Source organism: Geotrypetes seraphini, chromosome 14 (assembly GCF_902459505.1).
Source record: "Geotrypetes seraphini chromosome 14, aGeoSer1.1, whole genome shotgun sequence".
NCBI classification, from domain to species: Eukaryota; Metazoa; Chordata; class Amphibia; order Gymnophiona; family Dermophiidae; genus Geotrypetes; species Geotrypetes seraphini.
This window is the reverse complement of record NC_047097.1, coordinates 8,449,809-8,470,353: the sequence shown is the minus strand read 5'-3', so window position 1 is coordinate 8,470,353 and position 20,545 is coordinate 8,449,809. Positions and strand designations below refer to the sequence as shown.

Sequence of the window (20,545 nt, the reverse complement as noted above, 5' to 3'; positions counted from 1 at the left end):
CTTTTTTTATTACATTAAGCATATGGCATCACAGTCCTGGAAATGTGCTGCATCAAAGGCCATTCCACTGACAGGCACGATTGACACATCAGTTCCAATCCGAGGCAGAGTTTATTTGTTATTGTTGTTTTGCTGGTGGGTTTTATTTTAATAAACAGGCTTGCTTTTTTTCTGTTTCATACATTTGGGGATGATGTTCCGTTAAATGACATCTTTCAAATCTCTGAACCTCTTTCTTACAAAACTATTATCTGAAGAAGCGTTTGCTATAATGACCTCCTCTCCGATGCTGGCTATAACTTACTAGACACCTTAATGGCTACCGTATTGCCTTAAAAGTATGATGTGCCTCATGTAAAGACTTAAAACACCTTTCTTATGATAAATGGTGGAATTTAGTTTGTTTAACCTACAGATATGAACACTGCATGGCAAAAAAAAAAAATCCGACTCTATACATACCTTTTTATGCAAATGGTCCACACTAAAACTGTTTATTTCAAGTTTCAAGTTTATTTAAAAATTTGATTTGATCGCAATATCATAATCTAATCATCATAACTATAATAAAATGCTAAGCGCGCATGCGCACTCTTACCGGCGAGTTCCCTGATCTGTAGGTCCATGGTCGGCAGAGTGCACATGCGCGAGTCTCCAGGACTGTCTTCTGCACCTGTGCTGTGCCAATTGCGGAGTTTAAAAGCTGTGGTGTCGCCTCCTCTCATGAGCCGCACCAAGGGTTCCACGCTGGTGGAGATCGTGAGAGGAGCTGCCGCGGTACCTGTAAACGTTAAAAAAAAACCTTCAGAATGTGGTAAGGGAAGGGGGGGCCGATAAAGAAGAGGACTCCAGCCGCGAACCACCATGGCACCTTTAAACTTTAAAAAAAAAAATTGGCACGAGCGGACAAGATCGCAGGAAGGGAAGGGGGGCCGACAAAGAAGAGGACTCCAGCCGCAAGCTGCAAGGAAGAAGCTGGGCCTGCCTGCCTGTGGGGAATGCTAAAAGGGAAGGGTAGGGGTCATGGATCAGGCTAGACCGCGTGAAAGGAAGGGGAAGGAGCCGAACAGAGCAGCCAGATCGCAGCAGGCCAGAACGCGGGGGAGGGGCCGAATGGAGCAGGCCAGATCGTGGTAAGAGAAGGGAAGGGTGGGGTGGGGGGGGAAATGCTGCTACTGCTGCAGAGGGACCTGGAGGGGAAGGCAAATACCGCTGCTGCTGCTGCTGCACAGGGAAATGGAGGGAAAGAATGACAGACAGACAGCAGGAGGGAGGGAGACAGACAGAAAGGAAGAAAGACAGACAGAGAAAGGGGGCCAAGGAGAGAGAGAGACAGCGGGAAAGAGAGAGAGAGATGGAAAGAAAGAAAGACAGACAGACATATATTCTAGCACCCGTTAATGTAACGGGCTTAAAGACTAGTTTACAAATAATCCTAATTGTATATCCTGTCCTCTCAGAACTTTTCAAAAGAAAGGGGGGATCTTTTCACATTCACCATTTGGTCTTATATTTCATATCACTTACAGTACCACTCACATTTGTTTCAATCCCATTCATGTTACCATTCTTTTTAGGACCCCTGAGGAAGAAGTGTTTCTTTGAAACAGGGACCATGTCAGGTATGGTCCACATGAATACTAGAACCAGATTTTTATGTATGCTATATATGTTTTTATGACTTTTTATTCAAATCCTGCATCTTTTACATTACACTGCAGTTTTGTTTTCTGCTTCGCATTTTTTCCTGCCGTTTTTTTTGGGGGGGGCTTGTCTTTTTTTTTCTTATGTCATGTTTTTTTGTCTTTTTTTGCGATTTACAAATAGTGATAAAATCAGGGTAAGAAAAATAACCAACAAATAAAAATAGGCTAATGCTAGATCAAGAAGGTCTATGCTGGTAATATTTGAAATAGAGACTGTGGATCTCAAGTGCCCGCAGCTATTTTGCCGTTAGAACAAGTCTTGGCTAATAGCCTGTATGCAGGCTATCATCGATCCAATTGTCTCTTTTTTACTTAATTTTTGATCTTATTTTTAATTCTATTTTATATGAAAACTTTTACTGTTCTTCTTTTCTTATTTTTCAATCGCACTTGCCTCTAAGGGCACCGGTATCCTTGACATTACATGGCTTATGCATATAGATGTATATTTGCTCTCTTATTTAACATTTTATCTATGGTACTTAGCTCGGGTGTAGTATTCTACCCGGCCGTCCAGAAATGATATAATAAGATCAAAAATTAAGTAAAAAAGAGACAATTGGACGGACGATAGCCCGCATGCGGCCTATTAGCCAGGACTTGTTCTGACGGCAAAATAGCTGCGGGCACTTGAGATCCACAGTCTCTATTTCAAATATTACCAGCATAGACCTTCTTGATCTAGCATTAGCCAACTTTTAGGAAAAATTAAGACATTACAGGACACAAGAGGAGGGTGGGTTTAAATATAATTCAAAAACACAAATGAACAAGGGGTTAAAACTATAGATTGGGAAAGAGTTACCCACTTAATTTCCCTCGCTACATAACAAGATTTGAGGCTAAACTTTGTTCCTAACGTCTATGCATCTTTTCAGAACGTGTACTTGCTGTGCCTTGTTTACCTCCCTTCCCCTTTCCCTTCCTCCATATGTTATGTTATAACTCTCCCTATTTCTTGTTGAAATTTGCTCGTAAGCTTTGACATGCTTGTTATTTCAAAACTTATTTTAAAATAACTAAGACTGAAAAAAAAATATGACATTGTTGAGATAAATATTTAGATACTTATTGGCTCATTTGGGAGGAAAAAAACAGTTTTCAATAGTACTTTCAGAAGATATTTAATTTGTTTTCCTCAGCAGTGTGGTCTTCAAAATTAAATGTTTGAGGCTGTCGAGACACGAATTGAATCAATGACTTTAGGTTTTTGCGTCTTTTTTTTTTTTTTTCCACACTGGTAATTTGATCTTCAATCCACCACAGATTGGATCATGTATGAAATATGGTATAGCATGTGAGCTCTGTGGGCTCTAGTCTACTTAACAAAATCCACAAAAATGTCACAAGGACCATTGAGTGTGCACAGGGTATAAGGATGGGCAAGGGTTTCAGATTTCAGTTTGTAGATAATGTGCAGCTGCTGCACTTGGATGATAATGGACAGAAATCCATATGAGCTAGTGCAGTGTTCTTCAACCACCGGTCCACAGAAATTTCCTGCTGTTCCACAGGGCCAGCATGTGCATCAGGCCCAAAACTGTGTTCTTCAACTGCCGGTCCGCAGTGTGAGCGATACGTTGTTAATAAGATTATATTGTGTGTAATATATGAAAAATGAATGGAAAAAATAGTGTTACAATTAGTACTATTATGGGGGAGGGGTCTGGGGTGGAGATGAGCAGGGTCTGGCCCACGACTTAGCCCAGTGTTCTTCAACCGCCGGTCTGCAGACCGATGCCGGTCCACAAAATAATTATTTTATTTCTGCCGGTCCATAGATGTAAAAAGGTTGAAGAACAGTGAGCTAGTGAAATTATTTGAAACTCTATGTAATTTATGTGGAAGTTTGATAGATTTTATTACAGTACAGGCACTCCCTGAGTTACAGACGTCCGACTTAAGTCCAACTCGTACTTAAGAACGCGGTGGCAATTTCATTTGATTTCACTGAACAGTATTTCCAGTAGCATAGACTCCTGTAGCAGATTCAGGAATGATGCATGGCCACATTAAGAACAAATGTGTGGTTGTGTATGCTTTACCTTACAGGGAACACTGACAGTTGGCCCTTTTGTCGGTTCACAGTCGGAAGCATGCGAGACAAACGTGCGCCGACATTTGAAAGCGGACAATTGAGCACAAGACTTCAGTACGCCGCTCTAAAAGCTTATTTTAAAGGGCTCCTGTCTTGTAGATAGGGTCTCCACTGTTTATTGCACAGGTGTCAAAGTCGGTCCTCGAGGGCCGCAATCCAGTCGGGTTTTCAGGATTTCCCCAATGAATCTGCATGAGATCTATTTGCATGCACTGCTTTCAATGCATATTCATTGGGGAAATCCAGAAAACCCGACTGGATTCCGGCCCTCGAGGAGGGACTTTGACACCTATTGAATCTTTGTATGTTCTCTTGTAACCTGTCCTGAGCTTTCTGAGAGGACGGGATATAAATCAAAATAAATAAATATACATAGCGGCCAATACAGGCACCATACCTTTTTGCGATCACTTTTTGACCGTAAGCATTGACTCCTACAAATGAGGAAATGGTAGCGTACATCCGCTATAATAATACCCTTAGCGCACATGCACACTTCAAATTTGGTGAGCCCGTGATCCGTGGTGCCGTGCCCCCACATGCGTAATAGAGAAGAACTCTGCCTGCAGCGGTTTCCCCATCACCCTTTCTCGAGACAGTTTCCAGTCTTCAACCTACGCGGCTCACGTGTAGCAGGCCTCTGTTGAGCACTGTGCCGGAGAGAGGAGTGAGGAAGCGGGGCTGAACGACAACAAACAAGCGCTGCCCACAGAGCCGAGCAGGAAGTGAGGGCCCGCCGCACAGTCACACGCTCAGCTTATTATCCCCACCTCCTCCTCTTCACGCTGGTGTCCCAGCCTCCCTCTTCTCTGTGACCTGTCCCCGTCTGGTGTGGGGGATACTCGAGCACCCTGGATCAGGAGGTCAGGGAGAGGGTGCGAGCGTTGGGGAGAGCTGGACAGAAGGGGCGCTGCAGGCACCCCGGCAACGGGAGGAGGAGGAGAGGGCCCGGGGATCCAGGTGATAGGGGGAGAGAAAGTGGAGGGTGGTGTGGGCACCCAGGTACAGCGCTGCAGAAACCCGGGCAGAGGATGCGGTTACTGATGTACCGGGACAGCGGCCTTGGCTGAAGCGGCAAAGATTATCGCTGGGACCAGTACTCCTGAAGGAACTGACAGTGGGGAGGTAAAAGCAAGGGAGAAGGGATACTGCTGGACAGGGGGAGCAGGGAAAGGGTACTATTGGACAGGGGGGTAAAAGGAAGGGAGAAGAGAGAGTAAAACTTTTGCGGTCAGGATGTGACTTTCTGAAACTGCATGAGGCTTCATTACCCATTGTTGAGGGGTGCAGTAGAGTTATATTGGTTCCCTGAAGCAGGACCGAAACATGGCACGTCAATTCCGAAGCTAAGTTTTATTTCTTTAAGCTACATTTATAAGATGATAAAGTTGTAGCCAGCTTGGCCTTTAGAAATCCAATAGTGATTAACATCATCATCTTGACACTTTATTGAACAATGCAATGATTGGGTGGTGAGGCGGTATTTTCGCCTTCATGTCTCTGAGCATAAGTTTCAATTACAGTAAAAGAGGCATCATTAACATTTTTGGTGTTAAGATATATAGAGTGACTTTGCTATTACTGTTGACTAGGGTGGTCAGGCACAAACACACAGTGGCCCCAGGCACCAGAAAGCAGCAAAAGCAAATGAGATGCTAAGGGGAATGAATTCAGGAGAGGAACAGGCTCGAGGGTTGGGTAATTAGGAGGAAGTTTACATGGGTAAACCAATAATTGGAACTAAGGGGAAGAACTGGGGCATGAGGACTGGGTACAGCTTAAGAGTACAGGCACAGGACAGCACCATTCTTGCCAGCCATTCTCCTATTCCCCTATGACTCTTTGTTTATGTAAACGATTAGTATATTTTCTCTCATGTGATACACTTGTTTATTTTGGTCATTGTCCCTCTCTCCCTTTGTTTTGGTGTAGCCCAATGCTAATGCGTCTCTAATTAAGACTTGCAATTATTGGATTTGAAGATTTATATTCACTTTATACGAACAGCTTTTCTAAATACAATAACGGCGTTTGGGTTTTTTGTAAAGCTTTCATAATGCAATTGTTATCCTTGCTGAAGACATTTGAATAAGGGGTCAAAACATATTTACCCAGTTGTAGGGGCAATGATTATGGTCTAAGTGATCACTGAAATGTTTGATATCTGGATGGACAGACATACCGGTATATGATGACTAATTCTCTTCTGTGGAGCAATTTGCTGCAAGTATGAACAATTTATTATGAGCTCTAAGCTTTGTTAAACTATTCATGTCAGGTAATTTTTCCTGGCTTTGCTGATAGAGAATGCACATGCCAGGATTGACATATGTAGGCAGAATTTAAGCTCTTGGGATGCGTAATAGTGGAATAGATAGGGTATTTTACATTAGCATTAAGGAAGATCTGTATGGTGCTCCATTGCTGGGAGCCAGGGAGTGTATATAATCAATGCTGAAGACTTAGTTTGCCAAGGTCGACACCACAAGACTGAAATAGAATTGATATTATTTTAATGGTATAAAAAGCAGAGATGATATTTTAAAAAAACTAGCTTCTAAATTTATGCTCCTAAATTAGGTTTCTAAATTTTTTACCTATTTTCAGCCAGTGGTTCTTTAGTAAGCTACATTAAAGAGCTAGTGCAGGTTTTAATGCTCAATAGACATTAGTGCAGACCCAAATTAATGTCTACCATAGGTGTCAGAACAGAGAACCATGGCCCCCGCAAAATTGGCGAGATCATTATTCCTACCTTCATTTGCAGCCCAAAGGATGTCACTGGCGGCAGCAAATTGTACTGACCTGCTGATGGCACCGCATCTTCTCACTACTGTGGCACGCCCTCTCTGATGTAACTTCTGTTTCATCAGAGGTGGGCCCGCAGTAGAGATGAGATGCTAGTGCCGGCGGCAGGGCAGCTTATGTAATTGGCTGCCACCGACGATGTCCTTTGGGCCACAATTGAAGGTAGATTGTGGGGTGGGGTAAAGAAGAGTCGGGGAAGAGAAAGTGCACAAGGAGACAGAGAGGGAGAGATGGATTGGGGGGTGACAAGGAGAGAGAAATGTTGCACTTGAGGGAAGGGGGCAAGGAGAGAGAAAGAGAAAGTGTGCAGGATGCAGAAAGTGTTGGACTCATGGAGAGAAAGGGAATGATGATGAATGGGAAGGAAGGAGAAATGTCACACTCAGGAGAAGGGAGAGAGGGCAGAGAGTGAAAAGTTAGACTCTTGGAGGGAAGAGTGGAAGATGTTGGTTGGGGGATGGAATGAGGACTGGAAGAGAGGAAGCATGCAGGAGGCAGAGAGAAAGAAATATTGGACTGGTGGAGGGAAAGGAGGGAGAAATGTTGGATTTGGAAGGGGGTCAGAAAGGAGGAAGGGAGGGGAGATATTGGACTGCAGGGAGCAGAAAGGAGGAAGGAAGGGAGAAATGTTACACTGGGAGGGAAGAGAGACGACTCAAGGAAGGGAGAGATGTCAGATTCTGGAGAAGGGTGATGGGAGAAGGGAGAAAGAGATGCCAAACCAGGGAATGGAAGGAAAGGAGGGAAGATAGGTATGCTAGACTGCAGGAAGGAGAGGAGAGAGATACCAGACCAGGGAAGGGAAGGAGAAAGATGTTGGACCATGGGAAGGGGGAGGGAAGGAGACAGATATGCCAGGCTGTGGGAAGAGGAGGAGGAAGATGCCAACCATAGGAGGGGGAAAGGGGGGAATGACAGAGTTGTCAGACCATATGAGAGGGAGAGAGAGGGAGGGGATGGTGCACAGGGATGGAGGGAAAGGGGATGGTGCACAGCGATGGGTAAGGAAGGGAAGAGAGATAGAAGAAATGCTTCTTATGGATAGATGGGAATAGTGGAGAAGAAAGAGGGAGGATAGATCGGAAGGAAAGACATGTAAAAGTAGATTTTGAGAAGAAAGCAGAAAAATGGAAGAAAGTTGAATGTTAAAATTTAATGCCAAAGATGGATATAGTTTCAACAAAAAAAAACCAACACCCGTGAAAATCCTCTTCTTCAATAGAACATTTAAATATCAATTTTTAATCTTCATGTGCTCAAAGATGAATACTTCATAGGGGTGCCATGGAGTAATAAAATATTACCTGTGGTGCATGAAATTCTAATCACAGCACATTATAATCTAAGCACTCACGGCTTCAGGTTGCTTACTGAATGTACGTATAGATGTTACTAAGATGAAACAAAGCACTTATCTGCTGGTAAACCCCGGCTTCGACACGAGCCGTGTTTTGCAAGGAGCTACATCAGGAAGCCAAGCAGAAGCTTCTTACTTTAATTTTCTTTTTAGTTTACACGGTGCCTCAGTCCTTTGACCATAGCACGTCTGTATTAGCTTCTGTCTAAGAACTAGACTCTCAAAAAACCGTGTAGAAAACCGTTATAGTAGCGCATAGGAATTTCTACCATGGCTTTGTAAAAGGGACCCTTTATCTGGTATCCCATTACTAGTTAAGTGTTGAATATGTTTATTTTTATTAATATTTCTAAACCGCTCTTCGATAAAACATCAGTACGGTTTCCAACAGTTTAAAAAGGAAAAGAACTCCAATATTTAAAGAACAGATAATAATAATAATAAAAGAAAAATTAATAGTCTATTAGTCACAGCGTAGTCTGTTAGCCAAAAATTAAGAAATACAAGATTTAAAAATCACATAAAACCTAAAATCACTAAGGTGCGCTAGCGTTTTTAGCGTGCGCAAACCACGCCCTAAATTAAAAATACTAATGCAAGCTCTATGGCGGTGTTAGCGTTTAGCGCACACAGCATTGTAGCGCGCGCAAAGCATGCGCTAAAAACCGCTAGCACACCTTAGTAAAAGGAGCCCTAAAATTAAGAAAATGCAAGTCCAAAAAGGTAAGTCTTTAAGGAGGCTTTAAATTTTGAATATGTAACCTTGCAGCGTAAATTATTTGGAACAGATGCAAAAAAAAATGCAGAATTGCAAGTAGACTTTAGTCTAACTAGATCAGTGATCTCCAACTCAAACCCTTTGCAGGGCCACATTTTGGAGTTGTAGGTACTTGGAGGGCCTCAGAAAAAATAGTTAATGGCTTATTAAAGAAATGAGCATTTTGCATGAGGTAAAACTCTTTATAGTTTATAAATCTTTCCTTTTAGCTAAGTCTTAATAATAATATTGTCATTTATAGCTAAAGAGACGTATGATCAAGAAACTGTTTTATTTCACTTTTGTGATTAGGATATACATACCCAGGGCCTCAAAATAGTCCCTGGCGGGCCGTGAGTGTTAGACCACTGAGTTAATGGGAACGGTTAATCTGCTGGCTGGGTTGGAGGGCAGAGGGGAGAACAGGACAGTCAAGCCATTGTGACATCACTGAGGAGGTTGGCTCTTATTGGTGGAATGAGGCATTATGACATCACAATATCAGCTCTGCTTCCCAAAGACAAACAGGATGTCATGGATACAGTTAAGGTAATGGTCTCCAACTCCAACCCTTTGCAGGGCCACATTTGGGATTTGTAGGTACTTGGAGGGCCTCAGAAAAAATAGTTAATGTCTTATTAAAGAAATGACCATTTTGCATGAGGTAAAACTCTTTATAGTTTATAAATTTTTCCTTTTGGCTAAGTCTTAATAATAATATTGTAATTTACAGCTAGGATCAAGAAACTGTTTTATATTTTACTTTTGTGATTATGATAAACATACCGAGGGCCTCAAAATAGTACCAGGCGGACCGCATGAGGCCCCCGAGCCACAAGTTAGAGACCACTGAACTAGATGAATTGGTGGTAATGCTAATCTGTTTGAAGCTGATGAACTAACCATAGTTTTGCTGGCTCCAGAAATTCAGTGCCGGAGCCCAGACATGGTACAGCATTGAATTTTTAGGCATAACTCTAGTGGCGGTCAGCAAAACGCAGAGCGTCATCAGCTGAATATCAACCCCCCCAAGAGAATTACACCTAAAATGTTGTTGCAACCTATTTATAATTTTAACTTATACCAGCTCTTCCTTTTCGTTTTCTTCAGCCAATGTACATTTGTGACAGACCCACAGAATTTAATCAAGAAAATAGATACATTGCAGTTTCTTTATCTAAAATATTCCTGGCTCTGCTTGCCTTCAAGGCGCCTTTCTGTAATCCTGGCATGACCACAGGGTTTGTTGTTTTTAGGTCCAAGACACGGCCACATTCTGGGTACTGCATCCAATTTTAGACATCTCATTATAAAAAAAGATATTAAATCAGTAGTAAAGGGACAGTCTGGGGGGGGGGGACTGAGAAAATGATAAAATAACAGCAAAAGGAATGAAAACCTTATCTCTGCAAATAGACTTCAGACACTGATAGGGACAACTCTGAGGCAGAGTAGGTAGAGATAGGGAAATGGTTATGCTATTTAAATTCCTAAAGGGACCTGTAAGTGCAGATACAGAAGAGCTGTTGGCAATAGTAAAATACAAAGGGACAGCATGAGTTAAGAAATAGGGGTGTCAAAAGGGAGGTCAAAAAGTTTTATAACACACAGGAGGTAATTAGACTGCAAAATTAAACATTGCTATGACAGAGAGCTCAGGCTAAAAGCACTGACATGGTTCCTGATTGGCTAACTTCTGAAACTGGCTGTAAAAATGCAGGGGCAGAAAGTAGGGTTACCATATGGCTCCAGAAAAAAAGAGGACAGTTTGAGACATCCGGGTTTTACTTCTACTGAAAGCAATGGAAGTAAGGAGGACAGATAGACATCTGGGCTTTACTTCGACAAGACAAACCCAGGCCTTTGCATGACATCTAACGTAAGAGAAAATGAGACCCACTGTCTCGACTCCAGGTGTCATATATTCAGTCTTTATCCCCACCGGTCTCTTTCCCCCATTCTACTCTGTGGCCAGCTTTCTATCCTTTTGTTTCCTGGTCTCTCCCTTCCCCCATCTTGACCCTCCCAAGTCTCTCTCCTCCTTTGTCCCATCCAGTTTTTCTCCCTAGTTTTCAACACCCTGCTGTTCTCGTTTATCCTGTTTGTGCATCTTGGTGTTTCCAATCCAGCAGCTGCTGTATCTTTCTTCTGTCTCCATGCTGGTTAGTGAGTTTTTTTGTAACTGCAATCAGTGCCCTCTTTGCCTTCTCTCAGAGTGGGCTCTATGTTTCCCCTGCATTCCCCTTCATTCTCAGTATCTCCAAGTCGGGACTGGACCAGCTGCAATCAGGCCAGGTTTCAGGCATAGGTAACATAAGCAGCTGCCTAGGGCTTCACATTCTCAAGGCACTACATACCAGATCTTATCAAGAGCCTGATTCCATGTGCTTTAGAACCGAGCTCTGATTTCTCTGGGTGAGAAGCTTTCACTTCCCACGACTCTCCAGTCTTGCCTATAAGCATCAATATCTTAAATCTGGCCCTGGCTGCAGCATTTCCTGGCACCTTTATAGTAGTCCAGGTAGACAGATATTGCTATGGTGCCATTACTATGCCAGTCAGTGCACACTTAGAGGCATGAGCAGACACAGTACACCATGTGCTACCAACACTACACCCAGGCACAGGAGTGATGTTGAACCATGGACTGAATTGAGTGTTGCTGAATTATTTTAAATACTGTAGATCAGTGTTTCTCAACCTGCAGTATACGCATCTGTTGGGGGTACGTGGGCTGGCTGCCGCCTGGGATCTCTCCCTGCCTGCCCCCCACCCGCTGAAGCTACCTCTGATGCCGATTCCTCCCTGCCCTACCCCCAAAGCTGACCCTGCCACTTAGCACGCTCCATTCCCCCCTCCTCCCCTCCCCCCCCCGCTGGCTCCACAGCAGAAACAGGGCCAGGTCAGGCGCATGCAGCGACTGCACGTGGCCAGCCCATAAGCCTTCCCCTGATGTCAATTCTGTCAATTGCTGTCTGGCTGGCCTGGAACCTTTTATCTGATGTAAGAATTGATGTTTGAGGGGGGGGGGGAAGGCTGGCTGCATGCAATCGCACGCACCTGGCCCTTCCCTGTTGCTGCTGCTGCTGCATACAATGTACTTTGTGGTTTTTTTATTTTGTGGTTACCATTATGTATTAATAAGATTATATTGTGTGTATATGAAAAATGGATGGAAGAAATTGCATTACAATTAGTACAATTATTATGGGGGTGGAGTCAGGGGCGGAGTTTAGGTGGGTCTGGGGCGGAGATTGGGCGGGGTTACTCGGTTGGTATTTGCTAGGCTTAGGGGGGTACTTGGCTTGAAAAGGTTGAGAAACACTTCTGTAGATCAGGGGCTCTCAACCCAATCCTCTCAACCCAACCAATCAGTGCTGAATATGGACAAGATAAATCTGCCTGACTGTCTCCATTGAATGCAAATCTATCTCTGCATATTCATTGCGGATATCCTGAAAACCTGGTTGGCTAGGTATGCCCTGAGGAATGTGTTGTGAGATCCTCTGCTACAGATTGAATTAAATTGAAGTGGATTGTGCTGGACTACTCAACTACAAATATCACTGGACTGCATCACACTGGACTCTCCTGAATTTGTAGAAATCATTCTTCCTTTGAATTCCACCCTAACCCCAGAATATAAAAGAGTAATGAATCCCTTCAGGGCGTAAGATACCAGAACTAGAGCTAGTGAAGAAAGATAACAGTTTACTTTCTGGCTAAAATGCTTTCAGAAGGGCAATGTATGTGATTTTAATTCATTAATCTGGGTTTTCTAGACTGAATTGTGTTTCACTTTATTGCTATAACTCTGGATTGTATAGAGCTGGATTTTGTGGAATTAAGTGGACAGAATTGAGATGTTATGAACTGGATTGATGTTGGATGGATTGCATTAGAATGGGGAGCTTGCATGTCATCTATGATCCACTTACAGCTGACTTTGCTTTTATTAGCTGGTAGGAATTCTATTTTGAAATGAATTTAAACAGACTCTGTCAGGGCTGGTAAAATGAAAATGGTTGATATCTGCTTGTGCTTGTTGCTGAGAAGTAAATATATGTAAATTCAAGCAATAGGATTTAGTGATCCTGTTCCAAAAGTGTAAACAACTGCCATTCTTTTGATGGCACATCAAGGCGCTATCGCCTTCATATTTTTATCGTAAACAAATGGAATCTGCCTCTTAAAAAAAATATAAAGCTAAAGAAAATACAAGTTATCTTTAACTTAATAATCCCTAGATCAGTATACAAATAGCATAGGAATAACAAAATCCTTCTCAAAATATGTTTGTCCCCTAAACAAGGGACAACACAAAGCAGAGATGGCAAAGAATGAAAGTGTGACAACAAGTTGAAATAGCAAGATCTTTATTAGCCTACCCGATATGGCCATAATTCGGTACGTTGCCTGAGTCATTACTCGAGCTGGAGGAAGGTCACGAGTGGGGTTCCGCAGGGGTCTGTACTCGGGCCGCTGCTGTTCAATGTATTTATCAATGACCTGGAAACGGGGACGAAGTGTGAAGTTATCAAATTTGCGGATGACACTAAACTCTGTAGAAGGGTTAGAAATGCGGAAGAGTGTGAGGACCTACAAAGGGACCTAAGCAAACTGGAGGAGTGGGCGAATAAATGGCAGATGGACTTCAATGTGGGGAAATGCAAGGTCATGCATTTAGGGAGAAAAAACCCGATGTTCAGCTACCAAATGGGGGGATTAGTGTTAGAGAGAAGTAGCCTTGAAAGAGATTTGGGTGTACTGGTGGACACAACAACGAAGTCAATGGCACAATGCACAGCAGCCGCGAAGAAGGCAAACAGAATGTTGGGTATTATTAAGAAGGGTATTACGACCAGAACGAGAGAAGTCATCCTGCCGTTGTATCGGGCAATGGTGCGCCCGCATCTGGAGTACTGTGTTCAGTATTGGTCACCGTACCTTAAGAAGGATATGGCAATACTTGAGAGGGTCCAGAGGAGAGCGACACGAATGATTAAGGGCATGGAAAACCTTTCATACGCTGAAAGATTGGAGTGACTGGGGCTCTTCTCCCTGGAAAAGAGGAGACTCAGAGGAGACATGATAGAGACCTACAAGATCATGAAGGGCATAGAGAGAGTAGAGAGGGACAGATTCTTCAAACTTTCAAAACATAAAAGAACAAGAGGGCATTCGGAAAAGTTGGAAGGAGACAGATTCAGAACGAATGCTAGGAAGTTTTTCTTTACCCAGCGTGTGGTGGACACCTGGAATGCGCTTCCAGAAGACGTAATAGGACAGAGTACGGTACTGGAGTTCAAGAAAGGATTGGACAATTTCCTGCTGGAAAAAGGGATAGAGGGGTATAGATAGAGGGCTACTGCACAGGTCCTGGACCTGTTGGGCTGCCGCGTGAGCGGACTGCTGGGCACGATGGGCCTCGGGTCTGACCCAGTAGAGGCATTGCTTATGTTCTTATGAGTCGGGAGTCTTTGGCTGTCTGAGAACAAATAGCAGCACTCTCACACCAGAAAGAGACCCACTGATATGTGTTCTGAATCAAATGCCACAGCTCCCATTAGGAAACAGATATAGTAAAACCTTGGTTTGTGAGCATAATTCGTTCCAGAAGCATGCTCATAATCCAAAGCTCTCTTTTAGCAAAGCAAATTTCTCCATAGGAAATAATGGAAACTCAGACAATTCGTTCCACAACCCAAAAACTTTCATACAAAATATTGTATGCTGTGAGCTATGGGTAAACTGGGTGTGACACTTTTATTATGTTCAACCGCACTCGGCATAAGATGGGCGCGCTTCAACTGTGTGTGATGACGTGACGCGCGATATGTGCTCGTACTGCAAGACAACGCTCGTTTGTCGAGTTAAAATTTAATAAAATGTTTTGCTCATCAAAATACTGAAGGGAATAGACTTAGTAGATTAAAAACAGATTGTTCACATTCTCCAAGGTAGGGAGAATGAGAGGACATTCTCTAAAGGGGATAGATTCCGTACAAACGTAAGGAAGTTTTTCTTCAGCCAGAGAGTGGTGGAGATCTGGAACGTTCTTCCAGAGTCTGTTATAGAGGTCTGCACGGAAACAGGGATTGCGGGAATCCCGCAGGTCCCGCAGGAATCCCCCCTAACTGACGGGACTCCCACGGGGACCCCCCTCTAGCCAACGGGACTCCCACGGGGATGGAAGGCTTTGGAAGCAGGGTTCGTCCATATAATATAATGGACACATCAGCCTTAGTAAAAGAGGGGGTTTATAAGTTAATTACCTGAACAGAAAACAAAAAAAGGGTTCCACCAAAGAGATTCCACAAGGAAAACAGCAGCGCAAACACAAAAGAAACTGTGGAATTGATGATCCTTTCAGAAGTAATTGCTACTTTTTATGGGGACGGAGGGGATGGAGGTAATTCCTTGTGGGGATGGGTGGGCACGGAGAGGATCCTGACGGGGACGGGTGGGGACGGAGAGGATCCTGGCGGGGACGGGTGGGGACAGAGAGGATCCTAGCGGGGATGGGTGGGATTTCTGTCACCGTGCAACTCTCTAGTCTGTTATAGGGGAAAACACCCTCCAGGGATTCAAGACAAAGTTGGACAAGTTCCTGCTAAACTGGAACGTGAGCAGGTGAGGCTGGACTCATGTAGAGCACTGGTCTTTGACCTTGGGGCCGCTGAGTGAGCGGACTGCTGGGCACGATGGATCACTGGCCTGACCCAGCAGTGGCAATTCTTATGTTCTTAACACTCGCAAACCACGTTACTTGCCATCCAAGGTTTGCTTGTATTTGGTTACTATTCCTTCAGTTTAGGCTCTCCCACAATTCAGCATCTCCTTTGTCCAATTTGCTTCAGAGGGTATGGCACCAGCAGCTGTGAAGCCCGTGCACGAGATGCAAATGGTCAAGACAAGATGAAGAAACAGATTACACATCATTTTTGTATAGCAGCAACTCAGACAGCCAACGGACCCCCTGGAGCAAGCATTTTGCCCAAAACACAGCAGTGTCGGGTCAGCCAATAAAGATCTTGCTTTCAATTTTTCGTCATGCTTCTGTTCCTTGCCATTTCCACTTTGCGTTGTCTTGTGGATTTCTGTGGAGATTTATTCTTCTCTGTCCTGTCGCCGTCCGCAAAGTTAGCCCACATGATGATTGATTATGGTATAAATGTGTCTGTATTGAAAACCATCTCCGAAAATGCTAACTCTGTATTGTAACACCTTTACAGAAGCTCATGTAAACCACTCAGAATTGACTCTCTAGTCATTAGTAGCAATATAGAAGCTTTCAATAAATAATAACAATAAACAGCATTGCAGTACAACCAATTCTATTGCAACCAACTAGAAACATAGAAAAATGACGGCAGATAAGGGCCATAGCCCATCAAGTCTGCCCACTCCACAGACCCACCCCCCCTGAGTCTGTTCTCCTGGAGATCCCTCTCCTAATGACCCATCCTTAACTCCACCCTCTTAAGGATCCCACATGGGCATCCCATTTACCTTTAAAATCTGGCACGCTGTTGGCCTCGATTACCTGTATTGGAAGCTTGTTCCAATGATCAACCACTCTTTCGGTGAAGAAATACTTTCTGGTGTCCCCATGAAATTTCCCGCCCCTGAGTTTAAGCGGATGCCCTCTTGTGGTTGAGGGTCCTTGGAGAAGAAAAATATCTTCTTCCACCTCGATACGTCCGGTGATGTATTTAAATGTCTCAATCGTGTCTCCCCTCTCCCTACGTTCCTCGAGAGAGTAGAGCCGCAGTTTGTTCAGCCTCTTTTCGTATGAGAGATCCTTGAGCCCCGAGACCATCCTAGTGGCCATCCGCTGAACTGACTCTGCACTTAGCACATCTTTACGGAAATGTGGCCTCCAGAATTGCACACAGTATTCCAGATGTGGTCTCACCATGGTTCTGTATAATGGCATGATGACCTCAGGCTTCCGGGTGACGAAACTAGGGTTCAGTATGCCATAGCGTGATAGTCTGGGATGGAAGGGAAGTGGACCATGAATACACATAAAAGAATGGTCTCAGAAGAGACATCTCTTGTATCCTCAGGAACAGAAAAGATTCTTAGTACCTTTCATTCATGCCCAAGACTGGGTTTCTAAGTAGGCAAAAAAAAGCTGACTTTGTGCTATGTGTGTAAAACTTTAATTCTTTATTCTGTCAGAAGGAGATATACTACAGAGAACAGCCAGCTCGTGTAGTGACAGGAAGGGACACAATCTATCAGAAGTTTGGAATGGGCATCCCTCTCTCCTAAGATCATAATGACAGCAAATCTAGCCATGAGCATGCCATCTGGGATAAGGGAGAAGAAGGGTCTAAACTAGCAAAAAAGGATTGTGTTCTCATGATAGAAACATGATGGCAGATAAAGGCCAAATGGCCCATCTAGTCTGCCCATCCACAGTAATCATTATCTCTTTCTCTCTCCGAGAGATTCCACATGCCTATTATGAAGTGAAAAGTCAGATTCGGTGTTGTTGTCCTAGATATGAAAATTCAGATTTTTATTTTTTTTTCTTTCTGGATTTTAAGTTTAAAATGTGATCCTATCCCTGTAATTGTTAAGACACTTTTTTGCAAACCTTAAGATGAGTGAGTGAAAGATATTACTAATTAAATCTAATTTGGCATCAATCGGAAAATATCTAACCTCTCTGGACAGAACCAAGCTCCCAATATTGAAAGATTCAGTGGGAGAGGTGTTTGGATTTAGCATTTAGTAATTCTCTCTCTCTTTAAATTGAATGGGCTTTTAAAGACTTGAGGGGAGGGGAGGAGGAGAGCAAGAGCTGTGGGATTATTCTGCCCATAATGGAGCTGTCTGGTCCTGGCCATTCCACACGCATAACAAAAATGACTCACTGCATAAATCCATTAAATTATTTTCTTAGTAGCCTACCAAACCGTTGCTTTTTATAGGGGGGGGGTTCCATAAAGTTGTAGCCAAGTGTCACCCACCATTCTTTTATCTCAAATTCTTTCATCTGCTCTTTGGCGCACGCTCCTCACATCCGTTTGTGTTCTTCCTCTGGATCTTGCTGTCTTTTAAAGTGAAAGAAGGGAGATCTCTTGCCAAAGACGGTTCAGTAGCTGACGATGACAAAGGCAAAGGAGAAAGAAGAAAAGATGTTATCTGGCAGGATCTTCACTCCCCTGCCCTCCCTCCTGCCCAAGAACAACACATTTGATTTCCCGAGATAAGTAGTTATCTCTCACTCAGGCCCTGACATTTTTATTTATTTTTTTTTTTGTCATCTCCCTGGAGATGCAACGAGTAAGGCAGTTGCTATGGAGACTCGGCTCTTTACTATATGCAGAAGAGAAAGGCAGTGACGTGTTGCTGTCATTCCAGTTACCAAGAGAGAGAAACTTTCAGATACTATTTTTACACTAATTACAGACTTCTTGTGTGTAAATGCTCTCTTCACTCTCTCTCTCTCTCTCTCTCTCTCTCTTTCCTCTCTTTGAACCCTCCTCTCTCTCCCTCTGCTATTCTGCTCTTTTCTCTTTCCCAAGAGGGTGTTAGCCTTTGCTAAATCCACTTCAAAACCTTAGACATCAAAAAACAGACATTTGAAATACACAGACAAGGCCTTAGAGTAGGAGGGAGACATACTGAAGAGTGCTGCAAGAAGCTTTTGGTGGTAAAAACATGTTGTTGTTTCACAGTATCCAAACCAGAGCAAAGTAGACAGCATGGATCTAATCGATTGCATTCAATGGAGAAGTTTTTCCTTTGAAAAATTAGGAAAAGGATAGAGAGGCATGCAAAAGCGGCAGAATGGGTTATATTGGCCAGTTTTGCCCAGTACAGCATCAACAATGAAAGAGTTTGGGGTCAGGGACAGAGATTGGTTTGTATGGCTCCTCTAACCATAAAAGGTGTTCCACTGCCTGGCAAGTGTTGGACCTAGCTGTATTCCTCTAAAGGCAATCTCTATTGATACCTGCTTGGAGAAAACAAGTCTTAGCGGGTGGTATTCCCCTCTTCTTCTCCCAGGAGAAATCTAGAAAGACTTTTGTGAACAAGTCTGGCTAATAAATTAAATAAGTTTTTTTGGGAAGAATTTACATAGACCTAGTTAACAGCTTTCACCAATTTCTGTACTCACTGACTTAAACCAATACTTATGCAATAACATTAGTGTTTAATTCAGATATCTAAAGCCATTAACTGATTTGAAACCTTAAATGTCTTCAGTTTTGTTTGCCAGGCAGTAGCTGGAAGCTCCTCCTAAATTCTCAGTATGTGGGTGTGACTGTGTGTTTAATTCTCTCCTCTCCTTCCCAGTCCACCTTCACCCAGTCCTCAGATCTCACCCCTTCCTCTGGAGCTCTCATAGGCAAATGGCTGCTGTCGTTCTTCCAAGCTGGCTAGGCCTGTTTCTGCTGCGGTCTCCTGGCTTTGAGGGCTGCTGTCCTTCCAAGAGCTGTCCTCCTCTAGTGGTCACTCCTTGCTGGACTTTAGTGCCAATCGCACCCCAGAGGTCTTGTTCCTCTGTTGGGCCCCTGGTGCCAATCATACACCAGAGGTCTTTGTGTCTGCAAGAGGATCCTCTTGGGTGTTTCCCTGCTCAGGTTCAGATTACCAGCCTTTAACAGGGCTCTGCAACCACCAGTGACAGGACTCCCTCTAGAGGGCTACCTCTGTTCCTCCTTGCCCTATGGACCAGAAGTGCCAACACAGGTCCTTTACTTCTGCCCTGAGCTGATCACAAAGGCCACTTGCCTTAAGCCAGCTCCCAAGGGTTACTGCTCTTCCTCCTTCTGCCCTGAACAATGCTCCCAAGGGCTGATGCTCCTCTTCCTTCTACCCTGAGTTGCTCCCAAAGGCCTCTTGCCTTGAGCCAGGCTCCCAAGGTTTGCTCTTCCTTCTTCAGGAGAGCCTCAAGGAGTACACACCTATTGTCATTCAGTATTACGAGCTCTCATAAGAGCACTGAAACAGAGCTTCCTCTCAACTAATTCTAGATATGACTCAGTAATCTGAACTGAATCAAAACTTTAAAAAAAAACCCTAGCTTCTGTGTAAAACCCCAACCATTTATTTCTCTCTTAAACTCATGGGGAGCAGATTTCCACTTCCCTTATTCTAATCTACTGCAGCTCCTTTCATTCTGTATGCAGACGATATGGGTTCCCACAAGCTTTATTCCCTTTCATGAATTACTTTCATGAATTAATTCCCTAAAAGAGGTATAAAATTCCTCCCATCTGCCTGTGTGTCTATCCCTTGGAGAATAATTTGCATAAGGTGCTGCCCAACTCCTTCTGTAAACACTCAGCCATGCGACATTTATGAACTTGTTTCATTTCAACTGCAGCTCAGCCAAATGACAGTCAGAAACCTCTCTTATTTCGATTCAGCACAGACAGAGGAATTCTGGTTTTAAGCCCAATGTAAACAAAGATTTCTTTTCTTCCCCAAGTTCTTGTCAGAAATCAACCCACGAGGTTGGGGGAGGGGGTTCACCTAGAACCTGACTAAACAAGACAAAAGCTCTCTTTTATCCCCAGAATGCTTAATTCATGGTTCTCCATGATGATGATAATAATAATAATTTTATTCTTATATACTGCCAAAGCCGTAGTAGTTCTAGGCGGTTTACAATAAGAGGAGCTGGACAATCAGCGAAGATAGGTACAAAGTAAGGTTTTAAAGTACATGAAGTGGATACAGGGATACAATCAGCAAGAATAGGCGCAATGGACAGACATCAATACATGTAGGCAGAGAACAGAGCGGGAATGAGAGATCGTGGTAAAAATCAGATGGAGTAAAGCGATAGGGCA

At 43.5% G+C, this 20,545-nt stretch overlaps 1 protein-coding gene and 1 long non-coding RNA gene across 4 annotated transcripts in view; one reads left to right on the top strand and one right to left on the bottom strand.

Moving 5' to 3' along the window:
* Positions 1-19,436, bottom strand: part of LOC117348569 — a 39,634-nt gene extending 20,198 nt beyond the window's left edge. The window contains exons 1-2 of the long non-coding RNA XR_004537003.1: positions 19,073-19,436; positions 17,711-17,842 (exon numbers count right to left, since the gene is read on the bottom strand). This is a non-coding gene — a long non-coding RNA (uncharacterized LOC117348569). The remainder of the gene's footprint in view (positions 1-17,710; positions 17,843-19,072) is intronic.
* CELF6 (CUGBP Elav-like family member 6) overlaps positions 1-20,545 on the top strand; it is a 605,900-nt gene that overhangs the window by 287,746 nt on the left and 297,609 nt on the right. The window lies entirely within an intron of this gene.